This window comes from Notechis scutatus, chromosome 1 (genome assembly GCF_049901735.1).
Source record: "Notechis scutatus isolate UNSWTSFEM ecotype Mainland chromosome 1, rNotScu1.2, whole genome shotgun sequence".
NCBI classification, from domain to species: Eukaryota; Metazoa; Chordata; class Lepidosauria; order Squamata; family Elapidae; genus Notechis; species Notechis scutatus.
The window spans coordinates 138430497-138448865 of NC_142009.1; the positions used below are offsets into that span (position 1 = coordinate 138430497).

The following is an 18369-nucleotide window of genomic DNA, read 5'->3' on the forward strand; positions in this document are numbered from 1 at the left end:
CTCATGCAAAAACCTAAAAGAGATTAGCTGCATTAAGCAATAGCAGGGTTTGCTAGGTTTGCCCTTGCATGAAGCCCAAAACACTTTTTGAATACTTTTTAAAGTGTGCACAGTCATAATGTATATGTTACAAAACATCCTACATCTTTATTGATCAATACAAAAGAAACCAGCATCCCTTTTGTTGTAGTATTTATTGATTTAGTGTGTGCAAACTTTAAAATGTGATTGTAGCATTGTAAATATAATTAGTTATAAGGAAAAAAAGGGGTGTGTGTGTGGAACCAGTCAGTACCTAAAGGCAGAGTATGGTTTAGGTTAGGAGATGATGAGATAATTCTGCATAAATTAATTCGCACTCAGAATATTTCCACAGGTTTGGAAATGATTGACAGTATTGGAATGCTAAACAAACATCAGTGACTTTCCATCCTTTTATTTTTATAAAATATATAGAATGTATTTTCATCTTGACATATGCTTCAGTACCCTATCTTTATTAGTTAATATACTGTATTGATTGATCGATTTAAAATGTGGAGCTGTGAAAGGAGAGTCAGTGAAAATCTTAACAGAATTTGATCTCATACAAATTGAAAAGTTGACATGTTGTACAAAAACAAAAAGCTAATAGTTGATGGACAGTTTTAAGAATACTGTTAAATAGAAAAACATGATTTTTTTTAATACAAGGCATCTGCTGTTGGATTAGCGTCATTCTTGTGTGATGCCCAAGTGACATCTCCTTGAGCAGATTAAATCCATTAATTTTCAGTTCAGATGCAGATCAAGGTATCCATTCCCCATGATGGCTTTGGATTTGCACTGGGGCTCTGCAGAATTTAAGAGTGGATCAGTTCACCATAAAGGAAAACCGTACTGTTCCCCATTCCCCATAGAGGCTAATCTACCTCATCACACCACATTAAGTTTTCATTGGTTTTCCTAACTGGAAGCTTTGCTGTTCCTTTTCACAGTAACCTCTTGAATTTTTCCAAAGGCCAACAAAGAAGCACAATGAATTACAGAGGTGAGGTGTGCCGAGATTCCGTATGCATGCCAATTTTCAGTCTCTTAATGATCAGGAGTGCCACTCAGCCCATGCTGTGTGCTTGTTATTTCAAGATAGATTTTAGTGGGGACAATCCAGAAATATTTCTGAGAGTCCTGGAAGTGAAGGTGGTAGCCACATGGAAGAGATTTGCAGATCTGTCTAGAGAATGCAGCTACAGGGCTTGTCTTTGTTAATAAATCAACTGAGCAGCTTGAGGATTGTGATAATAAAAAACCTATGACAAATGAATACATTGAGGTAACAATTAATGCTATTGAGGGGGGGGGGCTGTAAGATGGGCTACATTTTGTTTTCTTTCTTGAATCATATGCCAGCCTTTCCTTATCCCAGAACAAGAATAAGTATATGCAGTTGTAGGAAGCCCCCACCCCCCACACTGAGAATGAAATATTTCAATAGAATAGAATAGAATAGAATAGAATAGAATAGAATAGAATAGAATAGAATAGAATAGAATAGAATACTTTATTGGCCAAGTGAGATTGGACACACAAGGAATTTGTCTTGGTGTAAATACTCTCAGTATACATAAAGAAAAGGTATATTTGTTAAGAATCAAGAACCATAACGTACAACACTTAATGATAGTCATAGGGTACAATCAACAATCAAATCATACTAGGAAACAGTCAATGTAAATCGTAAGGATACAAGCAACAAAGTTACAGTCCTACAATCACAAGTGGGAGGGGATGGGTGATAAGGAGTGATGAGAAGATTAACAGTAATAGTAGTGTACACTTTGTAAATAGTTGAACAGTGTTGAGGGAATTATTTGTTTAGCAGAATGATGGCTTTCGGGAAAAACTGTTTTTGTGTCTAGTTGTTCTGATGTTCAGTGCTCTATATCATCATTTTGAGGGAAGGAGTTGAAACAGTTTATGTGAGGGATGTCAGAGGTCTGTAAATATTTTCACAGCCCTCTTTTTGAGTCGTGCAGTATACAGGTCCTCAATTGAAGGCAGGTGGGTAGTAATTGTTTTTTCTGCAGTCCTAATTATCCTCTGAAGTCTGTGTCTGTCCTGTTGGGTTGCAGAACCAAACCAGACAGTTATAGAGGTGCTAGACTCAATAATTCCTCTGTAGAACTGTATCAGAAGCTCCTTGGGCAGTTTGAGCTTTCTGAGTTGGTGCAGAAAGAACATTCTTTGTTGTGCTTTTTTGATGATGTTTTTGATGTTTCGGTGTCCATTTTAGGTCATGTGATATAGTAGAACCTAGAAATTTGAAGGTCTCTACTGTTGATACTGTCTTGTCTAGTATTGTACGAGGTGGCAGTATGGGAGGGTTTCTTCTAAAGTCTACCACCATTTCTACGGTTTTGAGTGTGTTCAGTTCCAGATTGTTCCGGTTATACCATGAGGCAAGTTGTATAACCTCCTGTCTGTATGCAGATTCATCGTTGTCTCGAATGAAACCAATCACTGTTGTGTCATAAGCAAACTTCAGTATTTTAACAGATGGATCATTTGAGATGCAATCATTGGTATATAGGGAGAAGTGGAGATAGCACACAGCCTTGGGGGGCCCCTGTGCTGATTGTACAGGTATCGGATGTGATTCCGCCTAGCTTCACCTGCTGCTTCCTGTCTGTTAGGAAGCTTATGATCCACTTGCAAGTGTGTTCAGGTACCGCTAGTTGGTTTAATTTACTTAGAAGAGTGTCTGGAATGATGGTATTGAATGCTGAACTGAAGTCTACAAAGAGGACCCTTGCGTAGGTATTTGGAGATTCAAGGTGTTGTAGGATGAAATGCAGAGCCATGTTAAGGAATATTAAAAGAGGCAGAATATTATATTTCGCCAAAGGAGAAATGGAGAAAAATCTTAACAAAGGCAGAAAGCAGTCCCAACAGCCTCCAGAAGATGCCTGAAGTCTTTAGAGATTGATATTTTGTGCCCAGTAAGAAAGACTGGGCCAGCCTATTTACAAACAAAACACCTTCAGCTCGAGATGATGGGATTAAGGAGGACAGGACATGACTTTTAGGAAATAATAGAATTAACCCACCACCATTAGAATAGCAAAAGGGACAAGACTCACTACATTGCACAACCCCCTCCAGCATCTCACAACCTTATAAAAATCCATCCATTCCTAAGCCAAAGGATCAGCCACCCCAGAAACATGCTTCTATCAACAAAGTTTCTAGAATCTAAACAAATCTTCTTTCCTTGCAGCCAGTCAGCCTCCATTTTATTTCCAGCACCTTTCCCCTGGCTTGGAACCAGACCAGATTTTTCTTCCAACACAGTGTGTAAGTAAAAAAAAATGAGAGACTTGCAGAGAACTATGTTGAAAGAAAAAAAGGTTTAATATCAGGACCACATGGCCTGGAGCTCCAGAGTGAAAAAAAAAGGATGATCACATGCTTCAAGGTGAAGGAAGAGATCAAGAAAAAGGGCTGAGGTGCTGAGAGTGCCTGGGTTTTTGTTAGGAATATAAGTCACCTAACAGCTATTTGGGTTGGAAATATATAAACCAGGATAGACATTTTAAAAACTGTATCTTTAAGAAAATGCAAAACTGTAATTAGGCGTGGTTTCTCAAACGGCCATAAGATGGAGCCAGAAACCTGCGTTGTTTAGTCTTAGTCTTAGTCTCAGAAGAGAGTGGTCTCAGTGAGTCTGTTTCCTTCTGTTGGAGAGTTTTGCCGTTCCTAATTGACTATTCTTGGATTTGATGTAAGTCTGATACTGAACTGTTTTTGATACTGGACTTTGATATTGGATTATCCCTGGACTAAAAACTGACTGATCTTACCTGTGAATGACTTTGGACTGCTTATCTTGAACTTTGCTTAAACGTTTCTGGAAGTAAAAACCTACATTTACTGTACAGTGTATCTGTGTGCTGTGTGTGTATTATTCAAACACTACTCTCAATACGTCTCCCTGTATGCGCTCATTCTCCTAATGGGGAATTATCTCAACACTTTTATAACCTTTGTTGGGGTTTGAATTGGAGCTTGTATTCTGATGGTTGTCAGACTCCCATGAGACCATGCAGGGGCAACTCTGTAGGCTGTCCTGAGTTCCAGGCTTGGTTGAGCCTTGCTGGATGATGATGCACTGAAAGGGCTTTTGAGCAATTGCTATAGCTTTACCTGGAAATCTTTGTTATGTAAAGTATTCTGGCCCAGGCCTTAATGGCCCACCCATTAACAAAGGTGGGGGTGAGCTTCTGCTTCTGAGGTGAGTTTCTGCTTCTGAGTTACTCTTTTTAGGGGAAATATTCTGCCTTTTTAATATTTCCTAGGATATTTCAATTGCCTTGGAGAAGTGTGAGTGCTAACTTCCTACAGCAGGACCTGCATTCCTTCTCCAAGCTTGCAGTAAAAATATAAAGAAATACTACTCTGAAATAAGCTTTCCTTACTATAGCTTACACTCTGAATTTTCTTGACAATTAAACTTACTTTAATTATGGAGGGCATTGTTAATTACTGCGGGCTGGCTTGGGGTGGAGAGTGGATGTTCTAGATAAGGTAAATGTCAAATTGTGTATTGCATTAAATGCATGACCTCATTCAACATGTCTGAATTTTTCAAAACATCATCGCGGAGAGCTCGCCAGACCCAAGGCTATGGGATGGATGATGGGGAAACATTTTCCCTGTTCCAATTAAAATACTTCTTATTTGCTGCAGGAAGAGAATTGCTTTATTTCTTCCTCATTCTTGTGAAGGTATTCAGGCTGCTGTTCAAATAGAGAAAAGAGAAGAAATCAGTACGTATGGAAACAGTAATAGATAAAAGTGGAAGCCCATTAAATTGCTTCTTTTCTCATTCCTGCTGCAAAGCATAAGGGAAAAGCCGGATGTGAAGCCTCCACTTGAGAAACTCCCAGGTTCAATCCCCAATATCCCATGAGTAGATATTGGAAGGTATCTGATCTATAACACTGCAGTGTCACTGTACTATTCATCATGGCTTTGTTCAAGAAAATTTTCCAGGCTTTGAAGCAGCAGAAAAGTTTGTCAGCATGCCTTTGCATTGTCCTCATTGCTGAATTCTATTCTGATTCATTCAGTGGGCCAAGGACTGGCAGTCATCTGACAGTTTTAACATTGCCAAGTTAAGAGGAACCATTGGTGAATGTATCTGACTTTATTTGCCCTCCCACCTAATGTCACTAGCTCCCAGGACTAACTTCAACCCATTTATTTAAGGTGGGCTGGGCAGAGGAAGGCACACGTCTAGGCTAGACTGTCATGTTTATCCATCTGTCAAAACTTGCTTTATTTTTGCACAGATGTGTATGGTGGGTATGATTAAAAGGTTTTGGACACGAGTTTATTCTGGAGCTCAGAAAGGCGCCCAAATAACAGCTTTTAGCTTCTTTAAATATAGTAGTGAAAAATATGTTTTCCCTAATGTGGATTTTCTGTTGTGTCCTGATGGGAGACAGTTCCTCCCTCTTCCCCCACTCTCTCCTGCTGGATCAAATCCTTTAGAAATCTGCAGAGGACAATAAACTCCAGATTTGTAACAACTACAAGCCAATTTTTTTTAACACTACCACTCAAATAAGCATTTATTTCAGAATAAGTCTTTTTGGATTCCATAGAAGAAAAGTTTTGGCAGTAGCAACATACCCTGTGCTTCAGGGTTGTAATATTAACAACAAATTTTCCCGAATCCTATAAATGACTAGTCAGCACTAAACTAAGCTTAATGCATGTGGATGGGCTGACTACCAATCAGCCAAAGCAATGTGGATGTTAGTCAGATGGGCAATGGGTTGGCTTGGCATAGGATACATCACTGTGTCTACATCACTGTGTTACCTTTTGACTGAGGAAATGCACAATTAAGTTATCAGTTAATTGTGAAGCTCACCAGCCAAGATATATTCTGAACTTTCTCAGCTGAATATATTTTATATACTGATGATGCCACTGGTGATATAATGAAGGCCATAACTCTGTACAAATGCTCCAAGACTCTTAAAAGCTAGAATAAAAACTATAAAAAATAAATGACCAGTTTTGTATTAAGTAGAGGAAATACTCTTCATCCCTCAGATATTTCCCCTTTTCTAAAAAGCAAAGGGAAAGGACTCAAATTTAGACTGACGAAAAAGATAGCACTATATGTACGTTGATGTTTTTTAAAAAAAGGAGACTGAAAACTTTGTTCTCTTCCCCTTGTACTTTAATATTGGGACAAGTTTTTTCTTTATTTCACATTGGAAGATGTAGCTGCTTTATTACTGAACAGTAACAATAGGAAGTAATGAATGCATGAGGGAAATTCTGGGAACCATAGGCAAATGGGAGAAGCCCCAGGGAAAATAATTTCAAATATAAACAAGGATTATTATTTCAGGGAAATTTATCAAATACTAATTTAATTTTGTCTGAACTGTGTGTGTGTGTGAGGGGAGGGAAGGAGGGAGATCTTTATCTCTTCTTAGTTGTTGGGCCTGTCCTCTGATATCTCCAAGTTCATTCCCTCAGAACATTACCCCTTTTTTTACTGCAAGCATGTGAAATATTAGAGGGAATTCTGTATTTTATTTACATTTGTTTTATTTTTACATTTGTTTCTAGTTTTAAATTTCTGTAAACTGCCTACAGTCACTATGGTGAGACCTGGAGAGTGGGAGGGAGGGTGAAGGGAGAGATGCATACATTATTTAAATAAATAAAAAATATTTATCAACTTCTGTGGCTAACGTAGGAATAAATCTCAACAAATATTTATACTCTTAATACAATTATCTTTTGGAGCTATTGGTTATCGGGACAGGCTCTTTAAATTAATGTTTAGAAGGAGAGAAATAAACGTTAACCTGAGTTGAACCTCAAGATATGATGGGCCCTTTCCATGCCTCTCTTGTACATAATTAGAATTATTTAATTGTACCGAGAATGTATTCTAGAATAGATATTGTGTAACTTTGAGTTTTTTAAAAAATATTATTGGGAATATTTCTATCTCAAACAAAATGCTTTGATAACTGGGTTTCAGTTGTATTTCCATATTGTGTATCTTTGATCCTTTAGCATGTGTTTACATGTTTACTTATTTTTAAAATTTAGAAGACCACAAACCAATAGCCAATCATTTAAATCAGCTCAAAATAAGCATGTTGATGTGTGTGGGGAAAAGGAGAAAGGGTGCATCTTTTCAAATTATTTTCACAGGTAAGTTTTACTGTTGAAATGCCAACCGTATAATGCATTTATTAAACCAGCTCTAAAATATCATGATCCTTTTCCTTGAGCATAATTTCAAAATCTCAAACAAAGGTGCCATCGCCACTGAAACAATCTTTCCCAACCTAATGCCCTCATGCTTTTGATTGAAACTTCCAGAAAGATGACTTAGCAATAGCTAGAAAGTCTAAAGCAATGATGGCAAATAATCTATGACACATGTATCAAAGGTGACATGGCACAACATTTTGGGTGTTACACCTGTGTTCACCAACCCCCACGTACGGTATTCTCAAAAGCCTATCCCATTTTCACCTCATTTTCAGAGGCCACACAAGAATGGGGTGTGCTCTCACATGTCCTCTAGACTCTCTGGAAGTTGTGCAGCCTCTGAAAACCACATGAGATGCTTTCACACGGGTTTTGGAGACCGCAGAAGCCATGGAAAGCATTCCCCAAAGCCTCTTCAAGAACAAATGCCTCATGTGACCTGGAGCAGCCTCACGTAGGCCATAGGGGCCTGCCAAAAGAAAAAGGATAATGTCTGAAGGTAAAGCAGTACACAGCAGATGCTGGGGGATCTTGGGCTGCAGGGGCAATCACACCTTGGGGAATGATGCAAGGCAGCCCTCATCTCCCTGCCCAATCTTGTTGCTGCCACCAAGCACCAATGTTCAGGGTGGCCATGGTGGAGAAGAGAGGTGGAGAATTGTTTCTTTTTTGTTGGGGGAGAGTGTAAGACACACTAGCAGAATCAAGTTAGTCATTTTCTAAGCCCAATAGGTTTGCCATCGTTTGTCTAGAGCAGGGGTCTCAAACTCAATTTACCTGGGGGCCGCTGGAGGCAGAGGCTGGGTGAGGCTGGGCCGCATAAGGGATTCCACAAAAAACGCTGTTAAAAAAATATCCTCAAATGTCATCAACAGTTAATGATTTCTCCAATACATGAACTGTCCTGAACACATGAACGGAACATTGAATGAAGATCATGAACAGTTCCTCAGAACGTGGCTTCTCCAGCTTACTCCTTGCTGCCAGAGACTTGACAACGCTTCCTCTCACATATCTGAACCACATTTGGCTTGAGAGAAGAGGCACTTGAGACCCTCAGTATGGCTTGAAGATGATCATCAGTAAGTCTGGACCTGTATTTGGACTTGTTAAAGTTCAGGGTGGAGAAGAAGCCACGACGAGGAACGGTGGGCGGACTTCCTTCAGAGGTCCATTCCCTGCGGGCCGCATTAATATTATACTTTCATATCACGGTGGGGGCCACAGGATATCGTCCTGCAGGCCGCAATTGGCCCGCGGGCCGCAGAGTTTGAGACCCCTGGTCTAGAGGCTGCATGTCTATCTTTGCAGGTGTTCACCAAGAGGTCTAAGAACTTTTAAAAACGTGTTGTTGGATGTGAAATTCCAACTAGGAATTTCTCTGGTTAAAAAAAGCACCTAATCTTCTTATGGTAAGAGATGAGGCTAGAACTGATATTCTCAATTAGCGTATTTGCCGGCGTATAAGACGACTTTTTTGCCCTGAAAAAGATGCCTCCAATTGGGGGTCGTCTTATATGCCGGGTGGCTATCGCCTTTGCAAATAGTAATTGGGAAGCACTCACTGCGGCTGCTGATGCAGCACTGAGGCACTTTGCGCACCGTGGAAGCGAATCCCGTGAAGCCGAAAGGAGCAGCCAGCCTTCTCCCAGCTCCCAAGAAGCGAGGCTCGCACCGCCCGGGCTCCGCTGAGGTATCCGGCTGGGGCTGTCAGGAGTTGTTACCGCTGGTGCGCTCTGGCAGCTCCAGTCCCGCGTTGCCTCGGGAAGGAAAGGCAAAACCAGGAGCCACTGCTGCCATTGCAAAGCGCGCCCGGCCGGCTCTTCCTTTTGCCTTTCCCTTCCCCGAGGCAACGCGGACTGGAGCCGCGCCAGCGGCAATAACTCCTGACAGCCCCAGCCGGATAACTCAGCGGAGCCCGGGCGGGTGCAGCCTGCTTTCCTTGGGAGCTGGGAGAAGGCTGGCTGCTCCCTTTCAGCTTCACGGGATTCGCTTCCACGGTAGAAGGCAAAAGGCCTCAAAAAAAAAAAAAAAAAGTGCAAAAGTGGAAGGCGTGCGGAAGAGGGGGCGAGTATATAACAAACTATATTTTGAGTGGAAATGTGGGGGTCGTCTTATACGCTGGGTCGTCTTATACGCCCGCATATACGGTTATTTGGGTATAAAAGGATGGACCAAAGCATTTATCTGATTTAGCAATGATGTATTTATCCTTGCTTCCTTGTCCCCTAGGCTGGCAACTGTTTCTTTCTGAAATGCCATCTGTGCAACCTAGACTTGAATGAGGTATTGATCTGGAAAATCTTGCACAAGCCTGGCTAACAGTGAGATCACTGCAGCAAACATCAAACAGTTAGGAATTCTAATTTAGCTGGCCTGTCCTTTTTTGGGGCTCAGTAATGCTTTAGACTGATCTGTCAATATAGTATTGGATTTTTGTGTGAGTGATTTGTTGGTCAACTAAAATGGCATTACTGTACAAAGTAAAAGAGAGGAATTGCACCTATGTTATAACACAGTCAAATATCACAACGTATATTGTTACAATAGACACTCGGACACAAATGCATAAGATGGAATTTGCACCATGACATCTCTGCACCCATGTTAACATTTCTGAGTGATTGTGGCTTGCTGCAGTTGGATGTATCCATCCCAGAATTGGTATTTTCTGAAGGAAACTCTGAGGAACTGAAATAGACAACAGTGACAAAAGATGTGGTCTTGTTAAACAAATGATCATATACCTAATATATTCCAGCCTGGCATCCATGAACACATTTTGTAAGATAGAATTAACTCCACTGCATAAATTACAGTACATTTTCAAAGTAAAACTTTCAATATATATTCTCTGATATAATCATTGATTTTTTTAAAAAAAATTATCCCATATTTATTACTTTAGAAATAACTCAGAGCGCAAACATACAATACTCCTTCCTCTACCTATTTTTCCCACAACAACCCTGTGAGGTAGGTTGGCTTGGGAGAGAAATGACTGGCCCAAAGTCACTCAACCTACTTTGTTTGTTATAACTCAGGGCTCTGATTTATAAATAAATTATATCAGACCGAAATAATTTTAGGAAAACAATTTTCTACTTTCTTGTGCAGGAGATGGTCTGTTTCAAGATTGTGCTTATTAACTGCAATATTTTTGCTTGTATTAAAAATATACAACCCATTTAATAGGAGCTATTGTATTAGTCAATAAAAGTATTGATTTAATTGATTGATTGCATGTTGCTTCTTTATTGAGTTCTATGAAACTGTTTTCTGCAAATACATAGGATATGGCTAGCATGGCAGCCATTTTGTGATTGGCATCCATTATACTTTATTTGATTGTAAAATTTGCTTGACTGCTAGAAACCACCTGGGCTCTTATATAAGGAAGCTTACATAATTTAGGCAATCATAAACTATTATAAACAATTGGAGTCCTCCTGCCTTAAAATAACAAGTTAATTAAGGTATTTGGTCTTGAAATATCCAATTATATTTATGTGTTTGATTTCACAATTTGTTTTGATCTTGTATGAGTCTATTTTCAAAACCAGATGAGGATGTGTCACTATATAGATAATTAATATTTAACAGGGGAAATAGTCTTCCCTGCAAGGATAGGAAAAGTGCCTATCTGGAAATGCAATTCATGGATATTACTATTCAGTGTCTGAATTGTTTTGAGGGTCATGTTGACAATAATATGAGAAGAACTGTGTAAATAAAACTAATTTATAATATTAAGAATGTATAGCACACAGTATAAAATATTATTTAATACAGCTACTTATCATAACAAAACTTTTGTGTTTCTTTATAGTATTAATTATCAATGAAAATCTCGCACAGCATTAACCCTCTAGCAGATTTTCAATTAGACAAAAGAGAGAGAAAAACCTTTCATTTGGACTCCCACTTCCTTCTATGTGGAAAATTCTTTTAAAAATGCATTTAATTACCTTTTAAAACTGGGAAAGAAAATTCTAAGGCCTTTTGCTCCCCATTAATAGTGTCTTTATGTTTCCCATAAGAGTCTGTCTTTAAAACTCCTTTCTTTCTGGAAATACTCATTAATTTTGGCTCAGTTTCTTCACCACAAAATAACTCATCCTCACATTTTCTGTATCTAATACCAAAGTATTACCTATAACATCAGTGCTATATGTGACAGTATAAACAAGATAATTATAGAATAAATTATTTTGCAATGATTGTATAATTTGTATAATACAATGAAAGTATAATTTGGAGTAAAAATGATCAAAATCCATTTATTATGCCAACTGACATTTTACAAAATACTATAAGTTTTTATCTTTTCAAGAATACTTTTAGCACATAATTCATTTTTTGTTGGTATAAATATGGACTGAAGATGAACCACCTCTCTCCTAGCTTAATCATCTTGCCGTATTAAATTATTTAGAAAATTACAAATATTGTAATTTGTAAAAACTTAATGACTTTATAAAATGCATTTAATTACCTTTTACAAATGGGAAAGAAAATTCTAAGGCCTTTTGTTCTCTATTAATAGATTTTGTCTGTAGATTTTGTCACCATGGCTTCTTTACAGTACACCAAAAAATATGAGATACAAAAGCCATTATAGCAAACATCTGGGATATATACTGTAGTGTTAGGGTATCATATCTGAATTGCAGAAATACAAAGGATCACTAGATGGCATTGAAATGACACAGAAATATAATTTTTTGTTTCCATCTAGTGGTCATCCATTTTTTTGCAGCCAAGATAGTTACCCACACTATACTGAAACTTCTAAGCAAACAACTTTGCTCTTAAAAGCAACTATAAGCAAAAAAAGCCTTTACTGCTTGCCAAAGGGCCTGTAAAATAAGATGTAAAGGCATGATGTCAGTATTATGGATCAATCTTCCCAATCTGTCAGCCTCAAGATTTTTACAAATTGTGTGACTTGGGAATTCTGGAAGTTTGAGGTTAATACTTTTGATGAAGTTCCAATTTAAAACATGTTGAGGTTTCCTCTGCCATATAGAGATCATCCGTTTTTTGCAACCCAGAACTTGTTGGCTTCAATATATCAAATTAGACAGTCTACTGTTGCAGCAACACACACACACAAAGGCACATATAAACACAGACACACACAAACAGGTTTTCTGCAGTTTTCTTGGCAAGATTTTCCAGAAGTGGCTTGCTCTTATCTGCTTCCTAGGTTTGAAAAGGACAGGCCCAAGGTCACCCAAATGGCACTATGCCTAAGGCAGGACTTGAATTCAACAGTCTCCCTGTTTCTAGTCTGATGCCTTAACCACTCTATTAAATTGGCTTTCTTAATTGTAAGTATTACAATTATTTGAGGCATGAGATGAATCTATCAGCTTCAGTTTGGAAAATGTTACGCTATTGTCATAAGCACACTTGAGAGCAAGTACTGCTCGACTCAACAGACTTCATTTCAAAGTGAGAATCACAGGTTCAGTTATGTATATTTTAACCAAGGTCCAAATATTGAATTTAAATAAACTGAGCCTTCTTTACACCATGGTTTTTAATGGGACCAGCAAAACAAATGTAGCTTTTGCACTCATGCTTACTTTCTCATAGCCTGTTGCATTTGAAGGAACAAATAATTCTAAAGCGTCATTATGATAAAAATGAAGTAGAAACGGTCAAATAACACTGCTTGATTTGCAGTTTAGATACTCATGCAAACAGCTCATTATATTCATATAAGTATGCAACCACAATGCAGAACTCTAAATTTAAGACTATACTTTAGTTGGAATTATGGGACCAATCTGTACTTGACATAAAAGTACAAGATAGTCCTCAATTTATGATAATTACAGCCAGAATTATGGTCAAAAGTCCTATCGATAGCTAAGTAGTTCAACACATGAATTTATGACAATTTTATAGTGAATCACCATAACTATTAAGCAAACACCATGTGACCAAGTGAACCCATTGTCTACAATAGGCTTTTTTTTTTTTTTACCGAAAACCAGGTTTCCAGCAAAAAAAGTAATAAATCTCAGTCATAACTGTGGGGCATTGCTAATGGCTGTGAATGTGGGCAGGTTGCCAAGTACCCAAAATGTGATCATATGATTTCACATGCAGTGGCAGCTATCGGAATTCAAAATTCTGGTTTTAAGTAGTTTTTTGGGAAGTCTGTTCTAACTTTGAATAATTGGTAGGTGACTGTTTGTAAGTCAAGGACTACTGTTAGTAAGTCAAGCAGTACTGGTAAATCTGTTTTTCAAACTTCGCAACTTTTGAGTGGACTTCAATTCCCCAGACAATACCGGAAGTGGACAGTACACCACATGGCAACACCTGACTGAGTTAGAAGCTAGTCAGGGTCAGACCCAGGATTTCTATAGTAGGAGTGTCAAGCTCGCAACAACACACTGTCACATACTGCAACTTTCCCCCTTTGCTAAACTGGGGGGAGAAAGGTGGCCAGCACATGACACACCCAGCCTGTGGGCCGCCAATTTAACACCCCTGGACTATAGGATTGTAGGTTAGACGGGAATGTAAAAAAACAAAACCCTTCCTGAAAATTATCCATGACAAATGACACCTGTTATTGTTACTAAGATAACCGTTTGGTTGTACTGTATTCATGGATTCAACAAGAACCAAGTTTAACTCGGTTAAGTTAGGGTTTAACTTGTTGGGTTAGGGTTTCCATTTATTATTATAATGTCACTGTAGAGCAAAATGGATAAAATGGAAAGAGAATCTGGGGGAGGTGGAAGCCTTCTTCTGTAGTCAGCGTGATGGGGAGAAAAAGGAAGAACCGTTTTCTCCCTCCACCCTGAGGAAGAATGAATCACACGGCGAGAAACGTGTTTGGCCAGCACCACTGCAGCCCCTTCTCACGACTCTCGCTCGGTCTGCCCCTCACTTCGTGCCCCCCACCTCTAGGCTCTCTTCATACAGCTGTGCCTGTGTCTCAAAAGCAGCCATCCCGCCCACATCGGTGGTTTCGTGGAAAGCACCCCCATTCCCCCATAGCAATTCTTCCCTCAAGGGATCGCCGACCGTCCCCCGCGTTAGGTCCCGGCGTGGGCAAACCCTCGACTCGGAGCGCGGCTTTTGGAGCCTCAAGCGGCCCGATTGCGCTTGCTCGGCTTGAAATGAGCATGCTCAGTCGTTGCAAAGCCGCAGATGAGACGGGCAGCCGATTTCAACCTTACACACCGGCCCGGGTTTGTCGGCTAGCGCCTGCGCACGGAAGCTCTGATCCTGCAAGGGATCCTTGAATTTCTTCGGGATTCCTGATCTGCAGTGCAGAGCGAAGCGGGGAAACGCGCGGCAGCTGCTTCTAGGGTCGCCGAAGCGATCCGAAGAGGATTTGGAGCGGGAGTCAGAAAGTAGGAAGAGGCGAGCGAGGGCCGGTTCAACTGCTGACTCTGAGCCGACCTTCGCTATTATTCTTTAACCCAAACCAGAAACCCGTGCCGTTGAATTGCATCCTTCGCTGCGGAAGACCGCGCACGCCGCAAGCTGTAAGTGTGTGTTCTCTGCCTTCCCGGAGGTTAACGCGCTGTCAAAAGAACTGCCGCGGTTTTTTCTCTTTTTCTTTTCGCAACTTCGGGAGCGATGCATTGACATAATAATAAGAGCTCCGTTGGCACCGCGCATCGCCTTGCTTTTGACTAAGCATAGAGCATGGGAAAGGGGGCGAGCAGCTTGAGGCGGCGACAAAAAATAGGATTTGATTCGTGGGCTTTTGGCGATGCGAAGAGCATGCAGGATGGAGAGAACGAGAAATAGAGGAGGGGATAATGGACCGGGGTTTCCAAAAACATAATCTTTAAATGGGTGCGAGCGTCTCCCATATGAGCACCGATTTCTCTATATGATGCATACCCAGAAAAACTGCTGGTTAGGTGCTTGACGGCATCCGTCAGATATCAAACTGACTCGTTTCCATCTCTGTCTCTTTCTCCTTCCCTCCATCCCCACCGTCCAAAGCATTTGGACGCGAAGGGAGTGATTGGGAGATTTCGTGCGTTTATGGACCATATGTTGGTACTTAGAAACTCAAAATAATACGCTTAGGTTGTCGCTGTATCCGTTTCCCCTTCCCCTCCTCTTGAGCGTCTTAATAAAGTTGAATACGAGCCGCGTTATTGGTGATGGTGTCGTTTCTTATGCGAGCGCGGATTTATGTTGTGTTTGTTGCCCGGTTGTGGAAGAAGAAGAAGCGCCTCCATCTACAAAGGGAAAACGCAGCGTTACGTTGAGAACTTCTTTTGCTGGGGGGCTTTTTGGCTCAGAAAACCGTAATACGGAAACAAACAAAAACCGCCATAACTCTCTGGGGTGAGAGGACATTAAAAGCGAATATTGATTTCTAGCTTAATCATTTGCGTTTGACTTCAACAACGAAAAGATGACAGGCTAAAGACCCTGACATTTCAACTCACTTTTTAAGAACCAAGGATTTGTTTTATTTAGCGTATGGCAAATACATATAGCAGTTCAAATGTTAATGACCAGGCCACCGACCCATTCAAGGACAGGATGGTCTATTAAGAACCAAGGAGAGGTCTGCTTTCTAGAGTAAACAGTTCCCGTGACTCATGCTTATCCCCAAGGTCATCCAATCCATTAATGACTATTCCCCCTTCCCCAAAGCTGACTGCGACCGTATTTCCTCCAATTTCTTGACTTAAAGTAAGCGGTGTTTTTATGCTCTGTAGGAAATCCCGGGCGAAGCCACGTGCAACGTTTAAAGAAGTATGTTGATATACAGTTGTTAGGGGTATGGACGAAAGCGTGTACACGCGTGTGTGTTGTAATGGTGCTTCTCTGAGTGTGAAGAAGAGCGAGCGCGGGAGATTCCCCACAACACGTCCTCTCCTACTCAGTGGTTTCCAACCTCCGCGAATGGATGGAGGTTGGGAAAATGGAAGATGGGCGAAGACCAAGTCTGCAAGAGACGCACGCGAGCGGGAGGTTTGGGGGGGGAATCGGGCTCCGGGAGAAGATCATAACAATCGGGAAGCGGGCTGCGAGGCAGATCTGAAAAAAGGACTCGCGCGGAAAGGGGCTTTCTACTCAGAGACGGCTCGGCCAATCAGGATGGCTCCGGAAGGTGTGTGGGGGGGGCAACCACCCGCTCGGCTCGCTGCAGTGTCACACCAGATTAAGACTGCGGTTCTAGGCGCCGTACCTGGAAGTCAACCTCCCGGGAGCTTACTTCTAAGAAAGCGTTATGTTGGACTTCGATCTCTGCCTGACAGGGTCAAAGGGATATATTATCTTGGTTGAGGGGAGGGAGGGTTGTTGCTGCAGAATAAACACCGAACACCCGAGTAGTGGATTTCTGTAGGATAAGTGAAGTCGTTTAAAACAAGTACCACGATAAGGGAGTTGCAGTATTCCGCCAAAATTGGGGTGGTGGGTGGGGGACTTGGACAATATCTACATTTTCGCCATCTGCGATTTGAAAATTCCATGTGTGCATAGCCATAGAATTTGTTTAGGGATAATAATAATAATAATAATAAAACATTAAAACCCCTTCGAGGTTGCTCTTTTTTTTTTTAATTCAGCCCAGAAAATTTCGGAACAAAAAAGATTGAAAAACTAGAAGGCGGGAGCTAGAAAAGGAAGAAAGAAATGCCATGTTGGAAAAGCCCACAGACATTCTGGCCAGCAGGATATATACTGTGGAGGACGTTACTGGACAAACCCTTTGACAGATGGATTCAGGGTTCAATTAAGTGAAAGGGCTGGGATTTGAATATATCAAGTCCTTTGCTGGCATTTTAGGGTTTCGGGCTTCCACCTCTGACAAAGCCAAAATAAAACCAATCACACAATATATGCATCCTGCATAATTTCCCTGCATTCCCTTTCCAGATCATTGATTTTATTCTATACTTGCTAGTTTCGACCGTCTGTTTTGCTTCTTACACGTGGTAGTGTTTTTAAAACCCAAAGCAATCTTTAGCACCCATTATGTTCTGCGTATATGGCTACAACTCTCTGGAGGGCACAGATCCCCTCGCTATACTTTGCAGCCTGTTATTTTTGAGAGATTGAATATCCATTCTGCTTCTCCTCTCTCTCTCTCTCTCTCTCTCTTTTGGCTAAGTCAAGCTTATCTCCCCCCTTTTATTTCTGCGCACTCTACTGCAGCACCTAGGATGGAAGACCCTGAATCATTTAATTCTCATTTTTCCGCTAGAAAATACAAACTATTCCTTTAATCCAAAGGAAACTTTTATTTGTCTACCCCACCTGGTGCCCAAATCTGACATTCAACATGTTTTCTTACCATACTTGTTTAGAATCCAGTAGCTCATTTGCATCCTATGATTTTTCACTCCATAATTTTTATTTTATTTTTTATAAATAACTCAAGGCAATGAACATACCTAATCCTCCTTCCTCCTTTTATTTTGCCCATTTCAACAATCCTGTAAGGTGACTTGGCTGAGAGAAAGTGTCTGATCCATATTTCTATAGGTAATAAACTCTTTGATCCCTGTATCTGAGATAATGATCTCCTAATCACAGATACCACACCAGATGAAGCAAAAGTGAGAGGAAACAGTTATGTAATTGCAATAAAGTGACTGACTGTAGGAGCAACTTGACCTGAAGATGAAGGATGGCAAAATGAAGACGATGGCTGAGAAGACTGAGGAGCTGTTTATAATTACAAAAATGTGTGAATATCCACAAATTGATTAAATTCATTATTAAAAACACCTTAGCCACATCAAAGCTGCTGCTGCAAATCCAGCTGATTGTAATAGTACAGAATCTCCAGAATTGACGGTGTTGACCTCTGCTTTTAACTATAGCTTTATGTTTTCTTGAAGCCATGAACTTGCAGTGCTCTGATGGAACTTTCTGCCATTGTTCTTTGATGCAGAGAGTGTGTGGGAGAAATGGACTTGGACTGCATTGTTTGAAGCTTCCCTTAGAGATGCTATCATATGAAAAAGTAAATAGTGGGAAGCCATTGCTTGGGTCAGCCAGAGGAGTGGGGCTCCAATTAGCCATCTTTTTTTTTCTTTTTTCTTTGCATTGTTTGAAAGCAAGTTCAGA

The 18369-nt window shown here is 40.4% G+C and overlaps 1 protein-coding gene across 1 annotated transcript in view; it reads left to right on the top strand.

Moving 5' to 3' along the window:
* The first annotated feature begins 14455 nt into the window (after nucleotides 1-14455).
* The window catches only part of VSNL1 (visinin like 1), a 113998-nt gene continuing 110084 nt past the window's right edge, over nucleotides 14456-18369 (top strand). Inside the window, exon 1 of the mRNA XM_026675583.2 lies at nucleotides 14456-14807. The gene's annotated coding sequence lies outside the window, so the exon portion shown is untranslated. The remainder of the gene's footprint in view (nucleotides 14808-18369) is intronic.